Source organism: Pistacia vera, unplaced genomic scaffold, assembly GCF_008641045.1.
Source record: "Pistacia vera cultivar Batoury unplaced genomic scaffold, PisVer_v2 Contig381, whole genome shotgun sequence".
Classification (NCBI taxonomy): Eukaryota; Viridiplantae; Streptophyta; class Magnoliopsida; order Sapindales; family Anacardiaceae; genus Pistacia; species Pistacia vera.
The window spans coordinates 111,274-130,596 of NW_022196203.1; the positions used below are offsets into that span (position 1 = coordinate 111,274).

At 35.3% G+C, this 19,323-nt stretch overlaps 2 pseudogenes; one reads left to right on the plus strand and one right to left on the minus strand.

Moving 5' to 3' along the window:
• Nucleotides 1–4,438: 4,438 nt before the first annotated feature.
• On the plus strand, nt 4,439–9,357 carry LOC116140820 (annotated as a pseudogene).
• Nucleotides 9,358–11,061: 1,704 nt separating this feature from the next.
• Nucleotides 11,062–12,731, minus strand: LOC116140821 (annotated as a pseudogene).
• Nucleotides 12,732–19,323: the final 6,592 nt, after the last annotated feature.

Below are 19,323 nucleotides of genomic sequence, written 5' to 3' on the forward strand. Positions count from 1 at the left end.
GAGATATAAGGCCAAGTTGGTGGCCAAAGGTTTCACATAGTAGGCTGGAATTGACTATGAGGAGACATTTTCTCCAGTGGTGAAGATGGTGACTGTAAGGCTGGTTTTGGCTATTGCTTCTATGAAAAACTGGCCATTGTTTCACTTAGATGTTGACAACGCATTCCTCCAAGGAGACCTTCAAGAGGACATTTACATGTAGGTGCCATGAGGCTTCTCCAATCATCATGATAAGTCCTTAGTGTGCAAACTCCATAAGTCATTTTATGGCTCTAAACAGGCTTCCAGGGCCTGGAACACTAAGCTCACCAATGCTTTGCTGTCTGGTGGTTTCCATCAATCTCTAGTAGATCATTCATTCTTCTATAAACAACATCACAGTCAGATTGTACTCCTTCTCGTGTATGTTGATGACTTGGTCATCACTAGCAGTGACAGTGTGTTGATTGCAGAAACTAAAGCTCTCCTGCATTCTAACTTTAAGCTTAAAAATCTAGGTTCTCTTAGATATTTTTAGGCTTTGAAGTTGCTCGTTCTTCCAAGGGAATTTGTCTTTGCCAACGAAAGTATGCTTTGGAGTTAGTTGCGGATTCTGTATTAGCTACTGCCAAACCAGCTTTTGTCCCTCTTGATCCACAATTCACATTCACTACTGGGGACTTTGATAAAGCTTTCCCAACATCAATAGCTTCACATCAACAAGATCTTCCCTTGGATGATCCTACAGTTTATCAGAAATTGGTTGGCAAATTACTCTACTTATGTCTCACATGTCCAGATATTACCTTTGTTGTCCACTTGCTTAGCTAGTTTATGCATAAGCCTAAAGATTCTCATCTCAATGCTACCTTACGCATTGTCAGATATGTCAGAGGTTCCCCAGGCTTGGGGTTATTATTTCCTACTCATGGTTCCTTTCATCTCCAAGCATTTTGTGATTTTGATTGGGCATCTTGCTTGATGACCTGTAAACCAGTCACTGGTTTTTGCATCTTCTTGGGGCATTCTTTGATATCTTGGAAATCAAAACGTCAAGCTATAGTCTCTAAGTCCTCTTCTGAAGCTGAGTACCGAGCTATGGCATCTACTATTTGTGAACTAATTTGGCTTACTTAACTTCTTTAGGACCTTGGTTTTTCCCTTTAGCTACCTATTCCTCTCGGCTGTGACAACAAGTCTGCCTTACACATTGCTTCCAACCCTATCTTCCATGAACGAACTAAACACATCGACATCGACTATCATATAGTTCGTAACAAGCTTAAGGATGGCCTGGTGCAACCTGTTTATGTCCCTACTAAGGATCAGCCAACTGATTTGTTCACTAAAGTTGTTCCCTCCACTCTTCATCATCATTTACTGTCCAAGTTGGGGGTGCTTGACCTTTATCACCCACCAACTTGAGAGGGGATATTGGATTATTAGTATTATCAATTAATTAGTTTAGATAGCTAATTAATCTGTCAATTAGTTAGTTAAATGGTTTAGTTAATTGGTTAAACAGTTAGGTAGTTGTTAGTTAGTTGTTATGGTTAATTAACTGTGGTTGACTAACTATGGTTACTTGTATATATATAAACTATTCTGCTTGTAAACGAATCCCTTTAAGCTGAATAAAAATTTCTCTTCTCTCAAATTGTAATAGCTTCTTTTCTACTAGTATACTTAAAAAAATATATTAAGAAAACACACATATTTATTATCTGAAAAGTAGATGGGCCCAAATTTTCCTTTACTAAACATATAATTCTTAGCATAATACAAAAATAACATAAACAAAAGCTTTTACAACGGTGGATAGTAGTGCCATTTCTCTCCGCTTCTCAACGTCCATCCGACCGTTTCTAACCTATTTCCTGCAAAACATGGAAAAATAACGGGGTGAGCACAAAATGCTCAGTAAGTAAATCCTTTACTCTTCCATCCCTGTGACTTTCTCTTTGGTTCTTTCCTTACTCTATTCTTTCTCTTTGTTCTTTCTCTTTTCTTTCTCTGTTTTTAGTTCTCACTGTTCTTTCCTTTCTTTCTAATTCTCTCTGTTCTTTCTTTCTTTCTTTCTATTCTTTCTTTCCCTATGTTCTTTCTTTCTTCCTGTTCTTTCTTTCTTTCTGTTCTTTCTTATTCTCACTAACCATGATGGAAATCATGGTAACATGCATGGATGAGATGCACATGCACTAATGCAAAGAAATGCATTTTCTTTCTTCTTTTCTATTTCTTATTCTGTTTCTTTTCTTTTCTTTTCTTTCTTTCTTTTTCTTTTCTTGCTTGCTCAAGCTTTCTCATTCTTTCTTATTCTTTCTTATTCTTTGCCTATTGGACTCAGTTGATGCATGGATTCAGAACCCTGGCCGTGTGAGTGAGTACAATCTTCATCTACATGCACTCTTGCGGACTGTACAAATTCTTTCTTCTTCTTAGGCCACTCAATTAAGGTGGCGTGCATGTAGGAAATTCTTCTTGGTACAACCCTCATCCACATACACTCTTACGGGTCGTACAAATTCTTCTTCTTCTTAGGCCGCTCACTTAAGGCGGCGTGTATGTGGGAATCTTCTTCTTATCACCCACGGCTTCCCCATCGCAACAACCTTTTCTTCTTTTTATCTTTTTACACTTCTTTAAATAAAATTCAGATTTGGAGCTTTTTAATATTCTCATTTCTTTCTATTTAATCTTTAACATTCTTTAGTGTTTTTTCATGCTCTTATGAATATGTATTCATGTAGATGGCTTTATGCTTATAATTCTTTTTAAATTCACATGTTTAAATGCAATTATGCAATATGAAATGCAAATATGCCATTCTTTACCATCTACAAACTCATCTCAATACAACACATAATCATACTCATATAAACACTTCTCTTTGACATTTCATCAAACAACTTATGTGCACAAAGTAACCCTAATTTGGCTACATTTCTATCTCTTTTCTAAGCCACCAAAAATTGGGAATTAAACCCTCCATATTCAATGCCAAATCTGCCCAAAATATATACTTCAAAATTTCCACTCCAATTCTTCCAAGTCTCATCCAAACATTCATCAAACATCCAATACTCCAACACAACTACTCATGGGTAAATTATAATCACCATTCAACACCAAATCCATCAACAATTTCTAGATATAAGACATATGTATACATAAAGAAATTCTCTACACCATAACTTAAATCATACTTAGGGTCGGATTTACTCACCTTGTATAAGAGCAATCCAACACTTTAAAAACCTTTTTTTGATCAAACTCCCTTTCTCTTCAATCCTATGAACATAAATCATCAAAATTCAACACTTTAAAAATTAAAACTCACTTCTTAGTGCAAGGATCTTACCTAAAGATGCTTGGGATTGAAAATCCACCCAAAAATACCCAAACTCTATGAATTTCCTTTGAGAAAGAATTGAAGAATTTGAGAGAATATGGAGGTGAAAGTGGCGCGCAAATGGGTGAGAGTGGCTAGGGTTTCACTCTTCAATTTGATATAAAATAAAAATATATATATTAGTTTCCCATTTTACCCTTGCACTTTCTTTAAAATTCCATCTATGTCCCTTAGTCAATTACCATAATGCCCTCATTTTTATTGAATTCTCCATGAAATTCTATCTCTTTTCACTTACCACTTCTTCAACTAATTTAGAGTGAAAAAACCATTTTACCCTTAATGCAAGTTTAAGGCATTTTCTTCACATTTTCTCAAAATAACTTCAAAAAAATCAACCAAGGGTATAAGAACATAAATTAAATTACTTACCTCCATGTGGGCGTTACACAAATGTAATTTGTTCAAGTATATATTCAGTCAATCAGAAGTTGAGGCCGTAACTGGGATGTTAGTATCAGATATTCATACAGTCATACAAAGGATCTATTGAAAAAGTCGCAAGAAGCAACAAGTTTCTTGCTGATGTGATTAAGTTTCCCAGTGACATTTTAAAATCTTCTAGGTATATTAAAAACCCCTTTTTAGAGATAAGTTGTAGTCAGAACTCCAAAATGTATAAATAGTAATTGGCTGCAGAACACCAGCGGTCAAGAATCAAGATATATTAAGGAAGCATATAGGGAAACAATATTGGACTAGATAGATGATTCTCTACAATTGGGCGAAGTTTCCTTTCACTGATTATTTCTTCCATGTCATGGCAACTTGAAACCTCAAGTATCTTTAGTTTCCGAACAAGAATAAGCCACATGTCAAGTCCCTCTAGTTATAGCAAGACGCAATATGAACAGCGGAAAGCCTGCTGAAACATTTAGATGCATGTAATTTATTGTCAAACTTTAGCTCTTCAGTAAAACCACAATTTTTCAAAGATAGTATATGGAGATTCACCATATCTGCTAAATTAAGAACGCTATGATTTACCGTTAAGCATTCGAGCTCTAGAGATCGAGTACATCTCTAGATAGGTAATGGCAACTTTATATGAGTAGGATTCACCAAGTCTATCAGCAAGTTTGTGCATCATGCCACTCTATGTCCTTGATATTGTTTTGTGATCTTGTGGGTATGGCAAACACTGAAGAAGAGACAAAGGCTATGGCAGCTGAAATTGAAGTGGTAGATGGGCTGAATGATGAAGGTGAGATGTTTACAAGACTTGGCAAGCTAAGTGATCGTTTCTCTCAACCATATGCAAATGAACAAGCAGGCAGATTTTCTAATTGGGGGGGGGGGGGGGGGGGGGGCATATCCTCCCGATTTAAGTCTTATCACAAAGGTATTAATGATTTACTGAATTGATGGCTGGAAATGAAACAATCACTTTTCCCCGTGTGTCTAACACCATCTCATTTAAGGCCCGTCACAACGGTCAGAACTATGTGTTTGCTCTTCTAACTTGTTATTGTGATCCTCCAGCTCTTGCAGATTTATCTAGAAAGAGTCAATCATCATATTCTTTCACAATGTTGGCACAGATGGGGAAAGATGTTGTGACATTTTTGACATGGGCGGCTGAGCCAGAAATGGAAGAGAGAAAACCGGTAAATTCTTAACCTGTGCACTTGAAATTATCTTAGAATGAAGAGAGAAAGCTCTCAAAGATGTCTTGGAATCAAGACGACTATTTTTAAATATCAATTAGATGCATTTTACAAAAAGAAAAAAATGTTTTGAGTTGCTTGCAAATGTTTATCATAAGACACCTATTTGCGTAATGGAGAAGAGTCAACATTCTAAAATTTTACTTTTTAGTTTTTTTGTTGTTTATAAAATGATATGATGAATTGCACAATAGCTAGTCAACATATATGAATATGATGATTTTTTAGTGATTGGTTAATTGCTTCAAGATATTTACTATAATGGTAATTTTGGTACTATATAACGTTTCCAAGTGTGCTCATAAACTATCCATTTGGGTCCAAAACTTGAAAGTGAGATATCCTTAATGAAAATAGTGATTCAATTCTCTTCAAATCCTTCATGTTGGGTGGTGCAGAGCCACATCCTTTGAGTCGATAATACTGTAATTACTGTTGAAAAATGGCTTTTAGCAAAATCATATGGGGTAGAAATGACAATGGAGAAAGGTTTAGGGACTTATATCTAATAGGCCAAAAAAGGTTAGTTTGTCCCACATTGATTAGGATTGAAAAGTGGGAAACTTTTGGGGCCTATATATAAGGACCCATATCATTGTTATTAGGCATCCCAAGTTGTAATTCCATTATACTTCTTTTGTTTAGGGTTCTTTCTTTAAGTACCCTTTAGTTTGTAAGTTTTGTTGTATCTCCCCTTTGTTTTGGGTATTTGTTGTGTTGCCCAAAAGTTTGTAATGTTTTGGAGATAGTGGAGTTTTCTTTTGCAGTGCCCGGGGACGTAGGTTTCAATACCGAACCTCGTTAATTCTTGGTATTCTTTATTTTTGCATTTAATTTTGGCTATTTATTTATGCTTTACTACTTGTTATTATTATATTCAATAGCTAGCATTAGAGTTTATGTTTCCGTTGCATAACAATTGGTATCAGAGCCTAGGTTTAGGACAGTGAGTAGCTATTTGTATGGTTATATGTATGTCTAGGAAAATTCTATCAAAAAGACGATAAAAGTCTAAGGAGACTGGATTTTAAATGGGACCATTTGTGACCCCTCCATTGTTTCCTGGGAATTTTCCTTGTGCGTATTTAATCATTTCAGCACTTACTACTACCTAGGGCTTTTGTTGATTTGTTGGTTATTGGGAACTTTGTTTACCAAGCTAATTGAGTAAGGCATAAATGGCATCATTGTCTAAGGATTCATCGCCCGAGGCATCACCGTCCACGGCACCACCATCCGCACCAGTAAAGATGATAACAGTTTCAAATGCAAAAATTGATGTTGAAAAATTTGATGGCCAAAATAATTTTGGCTTGTGGCAGAGTGAGGTAATGGATAGCTTGTATCAGCAGGATCTAGATATCGTTCTGGAGGAGGAAAAACCAGAAGATGTCTATGAGAAAGACTGGGTGAGGTTGAATGTAAAAGCGTGTGGGATGATTCGCTCATGTCTTTGTAGAGAGCAGAAATATCCATTCATGAAAGAGACGTCTGCCAATAAGTTATGGAAGGCACTGGAAAACAAATACATGAAGAGAAGTAATGAGAATCGGCTCTATTTGATGAAAAGACTGTTTCGTCTTCAGTTGAGACCAGGTACGAATATCAGTAGCCATATTGATACATTTAACAGATTAATTGCTGATTTGTTAAATTTGGATGAAACATTCAAAGATGAGCATAAGGCTATGTTGTTAATTGGATCTCTTCCAGATGAGTTGGACTATCTTAGTATTACACTTCTTCATGGGAAAGAAAAATTGTCCTTTGAAGAAGTTTGTTCTGCTCTGTCCAATCATGAAATTCGGAAGAAGGATCAGAAGGAGAATAGAGATGAGTCAGAGAAGCACTTGTAGCAAGAGGGTGGAGTCAGAGTCATAAGAATGAGAGAAGAGGAAGATCTCGTTCGAAGGGAAAACTCAATAGGGATCAATGTGCCTTTTGTCGTGAGAAAGGGCATTGGAAGAAAGATTGTCCGAAGTTGCAAAAGAAAGAGGGCAAAGCTACTTCTGATGCATGCGTTATTGAGCGTGAAGAGGATGAGTCAGATTTCTGTCTAGTTAGCCTGCCATCCACCTCTGGATCAAATGAGTGGATTATGGATTCAGGTAGTACCTATCATATGTGTCCTCACCAGGACTGGTTCTTTAATTTTGAAGAACGTGATGGAGTTGTTTATATGGGCAATGATGATGCTTGTAAAACAAATGGGATAGGTTCAATTCGGTTGAAGAATCATGATGGCTCAACTAGAACTCTGACAGATGTTCGGTATGTACCGAAGTTGAAAAAGAATCTCATCTCTTTGGGAGCCTTGGAATCTAAAGGCTTCACGGTGAATATGCGAGATGGAATTCTAAAAGTTTCTTTAGACGCTCTTGTGGTAATGAAAGGCAGAAGGAGAAACAACTTGTATTACTATAATGGTAGTACAGTTATTGGAACGGCAGCTGCAGTCGTACAGGAGGATACAGATTCAGAAATGCTCAAGCTGTGGCATATGTGTGTGGAGCATACTCGGCAGCAGGTGGAGTTTGAAACAACAGTTGAACCAGATAGTGTCCACAAGACAGAAAGTGATTCTGAGGTGACTAATGTGGATACTATTGATGAAAAGGAGATTTTACCCCAAGAATCTCCTCAGCAACAGGAATCGATTGCATACAATAGGTCAAGACGAGAAATTCGCAAGCCTGCTCGTTTTGCTAATATGGTGGCTTATGCACTTCCAATCGTAGGTGATGATATTCCTACTACTTATAAAGAAGTAGTTAGGAGTTCAAATTGTGAATCATGGAAACCGGCCATGAATGATGAAATGCGATCCCTATATAAGAAGGCGATTGGGTGCAAATGGGTGTATGCAAAGAAGAAGGGATTTCCTAATAGAGAAGATGTTCGGCACAAGGTTAGGTTGGTAGTAAAGGGATACGCTCAAATGGAAGGATTTGATTACAGTGAAGTATTTTCTCCTGTGGTAAAGTATTCTTCCATTCTAATTTTGCTAACCTTGGTGGCACAGTTTGATTTTGAACTAGTTCAATTGGATGTGAAAATCGCGTTTTCACATGGTAGTTTGGAAGAGGAAATCTACAAGACTCAGCCAGATGATTGTAGGGTTGCTGGAAAGAAAAATTGGGTTTGCAGATTGAAGAAATCGCTATATAGTTTGAAGCAGTCATCAAGACAGTGGTACAAGCGATTTGGTCAATGTATGATGGGCCATGGGTACACAAGGCCTGATATTTCACAAGCAGTTAGTATGGTGAGCAGGCATATGCATGATCCTGGTAAAGGACATTTGCAAGTTGTGAAATGGTTTCTACAGTATATTTTATGTACTATAGATATTGGTTTAGTTTTTGTGTGGGATTATATTGAAAATGGGAAAATGATTCTCCAGAAGATTGGCACAGAAGATAATCCTGCAGACATGTTGACTTCAGTAGTGACAAGGGTCAAGTTCATTTATTGTTTGAACTTGATCAACATCCTACGAGCTTGATTGTGCTTTTTGGCACATTTGAAGGTGTTGCAAAATTTGACAGAAGAATACAAAACTTTGAAGGTTTGCTAATTCGCCAAGGTGGAGATTTGTTGAAAAATGGCTTTTAGCAAAATCATATGGGGTAGAAATGATAATGGAGAAAGGTTTAGGGACTTATATGTAATAGGCCAAAAAAGGTTAGTTTGTCCCCCATTGATTAGGATTGAAAAGTGGGAAACTTTTGGAGCCTATATATAAGGACCCAAATCATTGTTATTAGGCATCCCAAGTTATAATTTCATTATACTTCTTTTGTTTAGGGTTCTTTCTTTAAGTACTCTTTAGTTTGTAAGTTTTATTGTATCTCCCCTTTGTTTTGGGTATTTGTTGCATTGCCCAAAAGTTTGTAATGTTTTGGAGATAGTGGAGTTTTCTTTTGCAGCGCCCGAGGATATAGGTTTCAATACCGAACCTCGTTAATTCCTGGTATTCTTTATTTTTGCATTTAATTTTGGCTATTTATTTATGCTTTACTACTTGTTATTATTATATTCAATAGCTAGCATTAGAGTTTATGTTTCCGTTGCATAATAATTACAACATTATCTTAGATGGAAGTTGAGATGAGGAATTTATGATTGTATTTCAAATACCTGTATAGAGTTCTAACTTCATTTGGGTTCAAAAACCTGCAGATGAGATTTAAGTGGATATTTGTGCTGTCACTTGCTCTTCTTCAAGCAGCGTACTACCGGCGCTTGACATGGTCAGTTCTCAAGTCATGAAAGCTAGTCCTTGATGTTGTCAATTAATCTCTTCACTGTCTTTTTAATTTAGGATATTGGTTGGCAATAATGCTTCAATTTTCATATTTGAGGAGATAAGCTTGATATTATACTAGATGTAGAAAAATACCCATTTCAATCTTGATTCTTTTAAGGAAACTAAGTAAGTTGCTCTTAGACAGATATTTTATTTTCTAAAATGGAATGAAAATTACTATTACTCATTATCACTAGTATTATTATTACTATTACTGGGCTATTTTTATTTTCAAGAAACAAAATAAACAAAAGTTTGTTGATCTAGCTTTGCAAAAGGAAATCCAACCAAATCATAATCAGGGTGAAAATAGCCTGAAATATGATCATAGACCAATCTCGTCTTTGGTTTAGGGATGGGCACGGGCAGGCCGGGGAATGGGGTCCTTTTCCTCGACCTACCCTCGTCCCCCAAGTCGATGAATTTTCTATGCCCCGTCCCTAACCCCATCCCTAACTATTTCGGGGAATCCTTACCCCGTTTGGGATGGGGCGGTGCGGGTCCCTGACAGGGTAGGTCAAATGCTTAATTCACAAAAAATATCTTGACAAATTTCACTTTAATCCCCTATTATTTCAGCTATTACACTCTATTTTCTAAAAACTTTCAAATTCTTACATTTTAACCTCCAAAAATTACAAAATAAAGTTTAATAAAACTTCTTATAAAATATGGGGTATTACAGTTATTGAATGAATCTTGACCCTTCAGCAGATAATATTTCAAGTATCTATCGAGCTTCCCGTCAAACAAAGCAAATCTGGGAAAAGTTAACCTCATGCAAGAAATAAAGTGTCAACAATACGAACAAATTAAAAGGTTTTATATCAAAATACATAATTACGTACACATCCAAGTTTGCTTCAGGCTCTCCACATTCATTTTGATGCCTGTTAATTTGTCAAGACCGGAAAAATGTAAGAAAATGCCCATTCCACTCTTCCCACCAATGTTTTTCTCCTCTGATAACAAATTCATGTTTGTTTGGGATTGCGCGACTGGAATCAAGCGGAAGCTTCTTAAGTAGTGGACATCTATATATATTCATTTCCTGCAGAAGTGGGAAAGACAAGGCATTCCGGTGGATGCTCTTCAATTTTGGCAGGCTTTGTAGTGTAAACTCATTGACTTTTGCAATTGGGTTCAAGTTTCCCATTATCTTTTGAGCTGCACCAAACTTTGAGATATCGATTATTTCTTCCATATCGGAGCAATCAAAAACATACAAAGACCTGAGATTGGGAGCAAGAATAAGCCACGTCAAGTCCCTCAATTTAAAGCAAGACCGTAAAAGTACTGACTGGAGTTTTTTAAAACCATGAGCTTCTCGTATCTCTTGGACTTTACATATGAAGTCAATCTTCACCTCTTCCAAATCTTCACAATCTGAAATGAGTAGAGTATCGAGATGCTTCATAGTTGCTAAAGAACAAACATTAAGGGACTTAATATTCTCTAAACGTCGAAGCCCCAGAGAGTCGATCAAGTTATGTAGCTTATGGGAGCTAAAAAATTTTTGGAGTGCAGACTTCCTCCCTAAGTCAATGCTTAGCACATTCAAAACTTCCGAGCAAAGCTATTCCTCCACCAAAAATTCATTTCCACCAAACAAAATGCTATCTTCACCAGCTTGACTCCAAGAACCACAACAAAACATTCTCAATACGCATAACATTGAAAACTCAGATATCAATCTACGCGGAATTGTACCAAGACCAGGTGTGTAGTACAAGTTCAAACATTTAAGATTAACCAAAGCCTTTAACTCTTTTGGCAACTCTTCTAAGTGAGTCCTTGAGAGATCAAGATGTTGTAGTGAAACCAACTTCGAGATTCCTGATGGTAACTTGGTGAGAGGATTATTTGAAAGATCTAAAAGTTTTAGAGAAGACATGCATTGAAAGAAGTCATTATTTTATCATCTTCAATCTATTGTCCTTCAGAAACAATGTGAGGAGGCGAGGGCATGTAGGAACCTCTGATAGGTTCTCTATTTGATTTTCCATTAATGATATCCTTCTCACCCCTATCCATTTGTCAGCGTTTGGTGCTTCTGTTAGTCTGGCACCTGCATGGACCAAAAAGTTTTCCTTCTTCTTCTCAACTTCACATGCTATCCACAAAGCCATATCACGTATCACATCATAAACACTGGATACTTCTTCCAATAAACATGCATTAAGAAGAATACCAATAAAGTGGTGTCCTTGATTTCGAGCTCCTATTCCCTCATATTCATCTAAAAATCCCTCACCTATCCAACAATTTATTAAGTCCTCTTTACGAACATTAAAGTCTTCAGGTAATAAACTACAGTATAAGAAACAAGATCTAACTTTGTCGTTCGGCAAACTATCGTAAGTAAACTTTAAACGAGGATACACTTTATCCATACCTGGAAATTCAGAGGCTGATCTCTTTAGGACTTGAATGGCATAGCTCCATTAATTCTCCAGGTGTCTTCTTGAAAGCCATTGCTCTACCAGCAGTAACGAGTGCAAGCGGTAAACCAGCACACTCTTTGGCTACAATTTTGGCCAATTCAAGAATATCTGGATGATTGTTAAGAGTCTCTTCTCCAACCTTTGATTGAAACAAGTTCCATGCTTCTTCATTTTCCAAAAACTCCACTCTAAAACTTTTATGAGCTTCCATATGGCCATTAACCTCAACAGAACGAGTGGTAAAAACTATTTTGGATCCATTGTTTGGATCTGGATGAGGGATTCCCACGTCTTTTAAATCAACTCTCTCCCAAATGTCATCCAATAATAAAACAAATTTCTTCTTACTCAAAATCTTGAACAAGTCCTGAGCTTTGTCAAGGAGACTTTTTTCCTTCCGCGACTCGCTTGAAATACCTATCTTTTTCCCAATCTCTTCTTGAATCTTCTCAACGTGGTGGTCTTTTGATACCACTATCTAGATCACAACATCAAAATCATTTCGTTCGTTGCAGAAGTTGTTGTTGATCTGAGTCAATAGTGTAGTTTTACCAACTCGTCCTGTGCCGTATAGCCCTATAATTCCCACTTGCTTTTCTCCAAGGCATCTCCACACTTTATCAAATATGGATTGCATGCCAACTAGCTTTGGATCAATTGGTATTTCATTCACCAAATCTTTTTAGTACCCTCTCAGCCACATCTTTGAAATCTCCTTCACTCTTTAAAGTGGCCACAGCTCGCAACTTTTCAGCCACTCTTTTTCCAAACTTGTAGCTGGATTTGCAGTTCCCTGAACAATAGCCACCAAGACATAATCTCTCAATTTCTTGAGAGTTGTCTTTTATTATCTTCTCTACTTCAGTTCCCACCGCTTCCACCCTTGAAAGCCAGCCTTGCACTTTGTCCAGCCGTTTCATTTTCATTTCAGGTTGGTCTTCAGCATTCTTAACCCTCGTCGTTACATCGTTCCTTGCTTCAATCAATTTTTGGTACTCCGCTTGCAAGTCACAAAGGTTGTCTTCGAGGTCTCTTATGTAAGCAGTTTTCGCAACCGTGCAATCCAGGCAACGAGATAAAATTTCATCACCTGAGATTGAGAAAGAGAAGACGTTACCCATGGTTTTTGTTAGGTTTTCAAGTCTCTTGTCCACTTTAGAACATTGACTCTTTTGTATCTAAACTAATCTTCAACTAGAGTTTATTAAAAAAAATACTTAACTATGATATTATATTTAACTAGAGTTATTACAGCTGTATCCCAACTACTTAACAACCACCAAAGTTGTATAAATACAATTGTTTACACTATTTAAACTAACTTAATAAACTGAAGTAATTAAAACAATCTAGACAATAAGAGCTGATTACACTCATTATTCTAATACCCTTCAAGTTGGTGGGTGATAAATCTCTAACACTCCCAATTTGTGCAGTAGACGATGATGAACTTTGCTGCATAAAGATTGAGAGTATGTTTGTCTAAGCTTATAAACTGATCAAACTAGATTATAAGTTTTAAAATTAAACTAATATGTTTGTTTATAACTTTTTTGAGTTTATAAGTTAAACTTATAAACAAAAAAATAAATAAATAAATAACAAATTAAGGGGAGGTATTTTTTTTTTTTTTTTTTTTGCTTATAAGCTAGTTTGACTAAACATATTGTCACATTATCCTTGTTTAATTTTAAAATTTCATAGTATATCCTTGTTTAATGTAGTACCATTTTTAGTTATTTTATAATAAAATGTACTTATAAGTCACATTTTACCAAACACGTCAACTACTTATCAGTCACTTATAAATACTTTAACCAAACACGTAATTGCTTAAAATTTCAAATGCTTATAAGCTAAAATTAGTTTATAAGCACTTGTTGTTTATAAACAATTTTTTATAAGCTCAGACAAATACCCCTTTAGTAAAGAGATAAGCTGATTGCTCATTAGTAGATAAAAAATATATTTTACCCCTCTTAATTTTTTATATATTTGTGGTTAAATTGAAAATTATGTAAGGGGGTTTATGTAATTTTTCTAGGGTGATTTGTTAATTTTTTAATTTATTAGTAAATAAATATAAATGAACGGTTATAATGGTTTTAATTTAAAAAGATAAATTAATTTTAGCAATTTATATGGTTTTAATTAAAAGAGAGAATTTAATTTTAACATGAATATAATATTCACACTTCACAATATGCAAATTTAATTTATACTTAAACAATTAAATAAATTTGCTTTTATTAAATTTTTAATTTACATCGTCCAAATCTGTGTTTTTGAAGAGGTCAAGTAGTTTAGTATCTTTAGGGTGCTGCTATAGTCTTCTGTCTACATGATCCAATCTCGTAAACATGTTATGACTTTAGCCATCTCATTAGTTATAGAGCATCTTCTGTCTTAAAAAATGCTGCCACTAAGTGAGAGTAGAGGTGAGAATTTGGACCCGGACCTAGGACCGGTCCTATAAAGTCCGATTCCAAAACTGGCCAAGGCCCATGGAGGAGGGCCCAGGCCCAAGGTTGGTCTCTTCTCTAAGGCCCGAGCCCCAACCCCCCCGCCCAACTTTGTTTAAACGTATGTAAATATCCATAAACCCCATACTACTAAATAACCCCTTAAACCACCCATTTTCCTCTCAACTCTCAATCTCTCATTCTTTCTACTCCAATTCTCTAACTCTCTTCACTCTTCAATTTATATTTATATTTATTCATATTGTTATTTATATTATTCAATTTCTTCCATTTTTCAATTTCATCTATTATTCATATTATTATTTATATTATTCAATTTCTTCCATTTTAGTTATTCATTATTTTATCATAAATTCATAATTGATTCCCCAAATTATGGATTTGGTGGATCATCATCCCCAAATGAGTATTATGTTCCAGTTTCTTCATCCATCGACGAAATGGAAGGGTTCGATCCATTTTCACCCTTTTAAACGTAGCAACTCAACAACTACAAAGGACCGGGACTACATCCAGCTAAACACAAGCGAGCTGCGACACCTGTTGTTGGCGCTGAGAACAGGACTTCTATGATGCGGCAGCACTTGGAAAAAAAAAAAAAGCACCCCTAATTAATGCAGCAAGGTTCAACTTCAACCGGACTAGGTAGGCAAATACAAATTCAACTTAATTTTAATCCACAATCCTCAACTCTTTTAACCTAGCAATACAATGCAAAACATGCATTAGAGGAAATAGTAAAATTCATATATAGTTGCTACGGACTCTCCCCTTTCTTTATCTGAAAATCCTTTTTTGGTTGATATGATTAAAAATGTTTTTTGTCCACAATATAGCCCTATTGGTAAAGGTACAAGTAGAATGAACATAAAAAAACTTTATAAACAAATAAGTGATCAACTAAAAAACGATTTTCAAAATTTTCAGAATATATCTATTGCACTTACTTCCGAAATATGGGCTGTCAGATCAAAAACTGATTTTTTGAGTGTCACAATACATTATTTATATCATAGTTGGCGTTTACAACAACAATTGATAGGTTTTAAACTATTATATACTAAATATAGTGCTAAGACTATTTATTTGACAGTTATTGAAGTTTTGCAATATTATTTATTAACTGAAAAAGTTGTGGCACTAACGCTTGATAATATAGCTGTTAACACTGCAACAATTTCTTTATTTCAAAAGAGATTGAATCCGCTTGGTGAAACAATTTTTTCACCAAAGATGTGCTTGCCACATCATCAATTTGATTATTAAAGCATGTTTAGAAGGCATAAATTCAAGGATTGAAAGGGTGCACATGGCTATCGGATTCATTGCTGGTAGAAAAACAAGATGGTATGAGTACGTCAAATATTGTCGCCAAGAGGAGCCGCTGGTTCAACCAAGGAAGCTATGTTGTGACATGCTTGTATGTTGGAACTTCATGTACTTGATGTTGCAAAGAGCTATGCCAACCGTAACACAAATTATAGAGTTCCTCAACAAGAAGAACTATCCGGACGAAGTCATCAATGATGATGATTGAGCGATTTGTGAAGTTTTTTACACGATTCCAATAATACATTAAGTAGTATTTATTATCTTACAACTAATTTAGCATTAGATATTTTACTTCAAATTTCTAAAACTTTTGCTAAACACAAATACAATGAAGACTTAATGGAAATTGTTTCACAAATGGAAGCAAAATACCGTAAATATTGGTTATAAATTCCATTATTATATGGATTAGGTCTTATTGTAGATCCTAGATTTAAATTAAACGTATTTAATTGTATGGTTAATGAGATAGATGAGCATTTAGGACATGACTATAGTTCATATTTGATAGAATTTAATAGAAAATTGAAAAGCTTTTTTTTTTTCTTTATATCAGACTAAGTACATTGGAATGTCCAGTAGAGACGACTAGCAGGAACTGATGAAGACATTTGTTAACAAGGATTGAGCATGTGGACATTCAAGGAACTTAGCAACGATGGTGGTGGAAGTAACAACGTGTATAGACATGGACCAAATGAGATGCACCATACCTACAAATGGACATGTCCTACATGACCAAAAGGGAGAAACGCGAGATGGATATACTTCAATGGTGGAACCAAAATGCAAGTTGATTCCCTATTGTAGCCAAAATGGCACGTGACATTTTATCTATGCCAATTTTCACAATTGTATCCTAGTCATCATTTTTAATTAGTGTTTGTATTATTGAAGATAGAAAATGCTCTTTAACCAATGAGATGGTTGAAGTCATAACATGTTTACGGGATTGGACTCATGCATATATAAGAGTATAGTACCACCCTGAAGATCCCGAATTACTCGACCTCTTCAGAAACATAGATCTGGACGAGGTACCTTTTGCAGATGTAAATCAATAATTTAATAAAAAAAAATTTATTTAATTGTTTATTTGTTTAAGTTTAAATTAAATTTGCAAATTGTGAAGTGTGAACATTATATTTATGTTAAAAGTAAATTATCTCTTTAAATTAAACTATAGTCCATATAAATTTAATTTATATGCAATTATTCATCCATTTATATTTATTTAATTGTTTAAATTCAAATTAAATTTTCACATTGCTTAGTGAAAATTTAATTATCTCCCTAAATTAAAACCTATCATCTCTATTTATGTCCTCATTAATTAAAAATTTTATAAATCACCCCTAAAAAATTACATAAACCTCCTTACATAATTTTTATTTAGCAAATATATAAAAAATTAGGGGGGCATATTGAAATTTTCTAGGCCCATAGGATTGGTCTTATGGGGCCATGACTGGTCCTAGGACCGGTTTGGGCCTTGAAAAATTTCATTGGCCCAAGACTGGTCCCAGCCAAAATGGGCCTGGTCCCAGATTGGGCCTGGTCCTTGCCCACTTCTAATTGAGAATGTTGACTCAAATGTAATTATCGAAACTTGGACAAATAAAATGTCACGTGCCATTTGGGCTATAATGGGGAATCAACTTGCATTTTAGTTCTATCATTGAAGTAGATCCATCTCGCATTTCTCCTTCTTGGTCATGTAGGACATGTCCATTTGTAGGTATTGCTGCAACTCGCCACCACTGCTACTAAGGTCCGTATACGTCTATATGCTTGATCCCTATCGATAAATGTCTTTATCAGGTTCCTACTGGGCGTTTCGCTGTACCTTTTCCAATTTTTTGTTAAATTCTATCAAATAAAAACTGTAGTCATGTCCTTAATGCTGACCTATCTCAGTAACCATACAATTAAATACATTTAATTTAAACCTAGGATCTATATAATAAGACCTAATCCATAAAAGAATGAAATATCTAACCAATATTTTCGATATTTTGTTTACATGTCTGAAACAATATCCATTAAGTTTGGATTATATCTATATTTAACAAAAGTTTTAAAAATTTGAAGTAAAATATATGACGCTAAATTAGTAGTAAGATAATAAATACCACTTAATGTATTAGTGGAATCATAAAAAACTTTAAGAAATGAATGAAAAATACTGCAAACCGTCTAATCATCATCGTTGACTTAACTCTGTATTTGTGTTGCAATTGGCATAGCTCTTTACAACATCAAGTGCGTGGAATTCCAACGGACAAGCATGTCACAACATAACTTCTTTGGTCGAACCAGTGGCTCCTTTTGGTGACAATATTTTACGTGCTCATTCCATCTTGTATTGCTACCAAGATGAATCTGATAGCCACGCGCACTCTTTCAATCCTCGTATGTATAGCTTCTAAACCAGCTATAACAATCAAATTGATTTTATGGCAAGCACATCTCTGGTGGAAAAAATTGTCCTCACCAAACGGATCCAATCTCCTTTTAAATAAAGAAATTGTCGCAGTGTTAGTAGCTGCATTATCAAGCGTTAGCACCACAACTCTCTTAGTTAATAAATAATCTTGCAAAACTTTAATAATTGTAAAATAAATAGTTTCAGCACTATATTTAGCATATAATGGTTTAAAACCTATCAATTTTTGTTGTAAACGCTAACTATGATTTAGGCAATATGTATTGTGACACTAAAAAAAATCTGTTTTTAATCTAACAGCCCATATACCTAAAGTAAATGCAATAGATATATTCCTAAAATTTTCAAATTATTTTTTTTAATTGATATCTTACTTGAGTAAAAAAGTTTTGTATGTCTCTTCTACTTGTGCCTCTACTAACAGGGTTATATTGCGAGAAAAAACAGTTTTAATCATATCAACAAAAAAAAGATTTTCAAATAAAGAAAGGGGAGAGTCCGTAGCAACTATGTATTTTGCTATTTCCTCTCGTGCATGGAGTGCATTGTATTGCCAGGTGAGAGAGTTGAGGATTGTAGATTAAAATTAAGTTTAATTTGTAATTGCTTACCAAGTCCGATTGAAGTTGAACCGAATTGCATATATTGGGGGTGCTTCTTCTCCGGGTGCCACCGTATCATTGAAGTCCCATGCTTAGCGCCGATAATAGTTGAACAAAAATTACATACCCTGCATGTCTCTTCCCCCTGCCCATTTGTCTTTGCCCGTTTTGATTTGGTGAAGAATTGTCATACCTTGGACACGACCCTCTTTGACGGTCTTCCCGTGATGTCGTAGCTTGCTTGTGTTTGGCTAGACGCAATCTCAGTCGTTTTTGGTTGTGAAATTGCTACGTCTAGAAATGGTTGAAAATAGATCGAACCCTTCCATTTCTTCAGTGGATGGAGGAACTCGAACATAATACTCATTTGGGGATGATGATCCTCCAAATGTATAATTTGGGGAATCTTACATTTTTTTATAGAGTAATGCTAGGTCCACAACCCAATCTCATAACCTCCGACGTAGTAACTTGCAAATGGGTAGGCGAGACCCATTTGCGAGTTGACACATCGGAGGTTATGAAAGAAAGTTGTGAGATTGATTTATGAATCTAGCATTACTGTTTTTTTATAATTCATTTATTTTAATTCCGTTTTTCTTTATTGTATTGCATTACTCATCCTTCAATATGAAACAAGTCCCTCGAT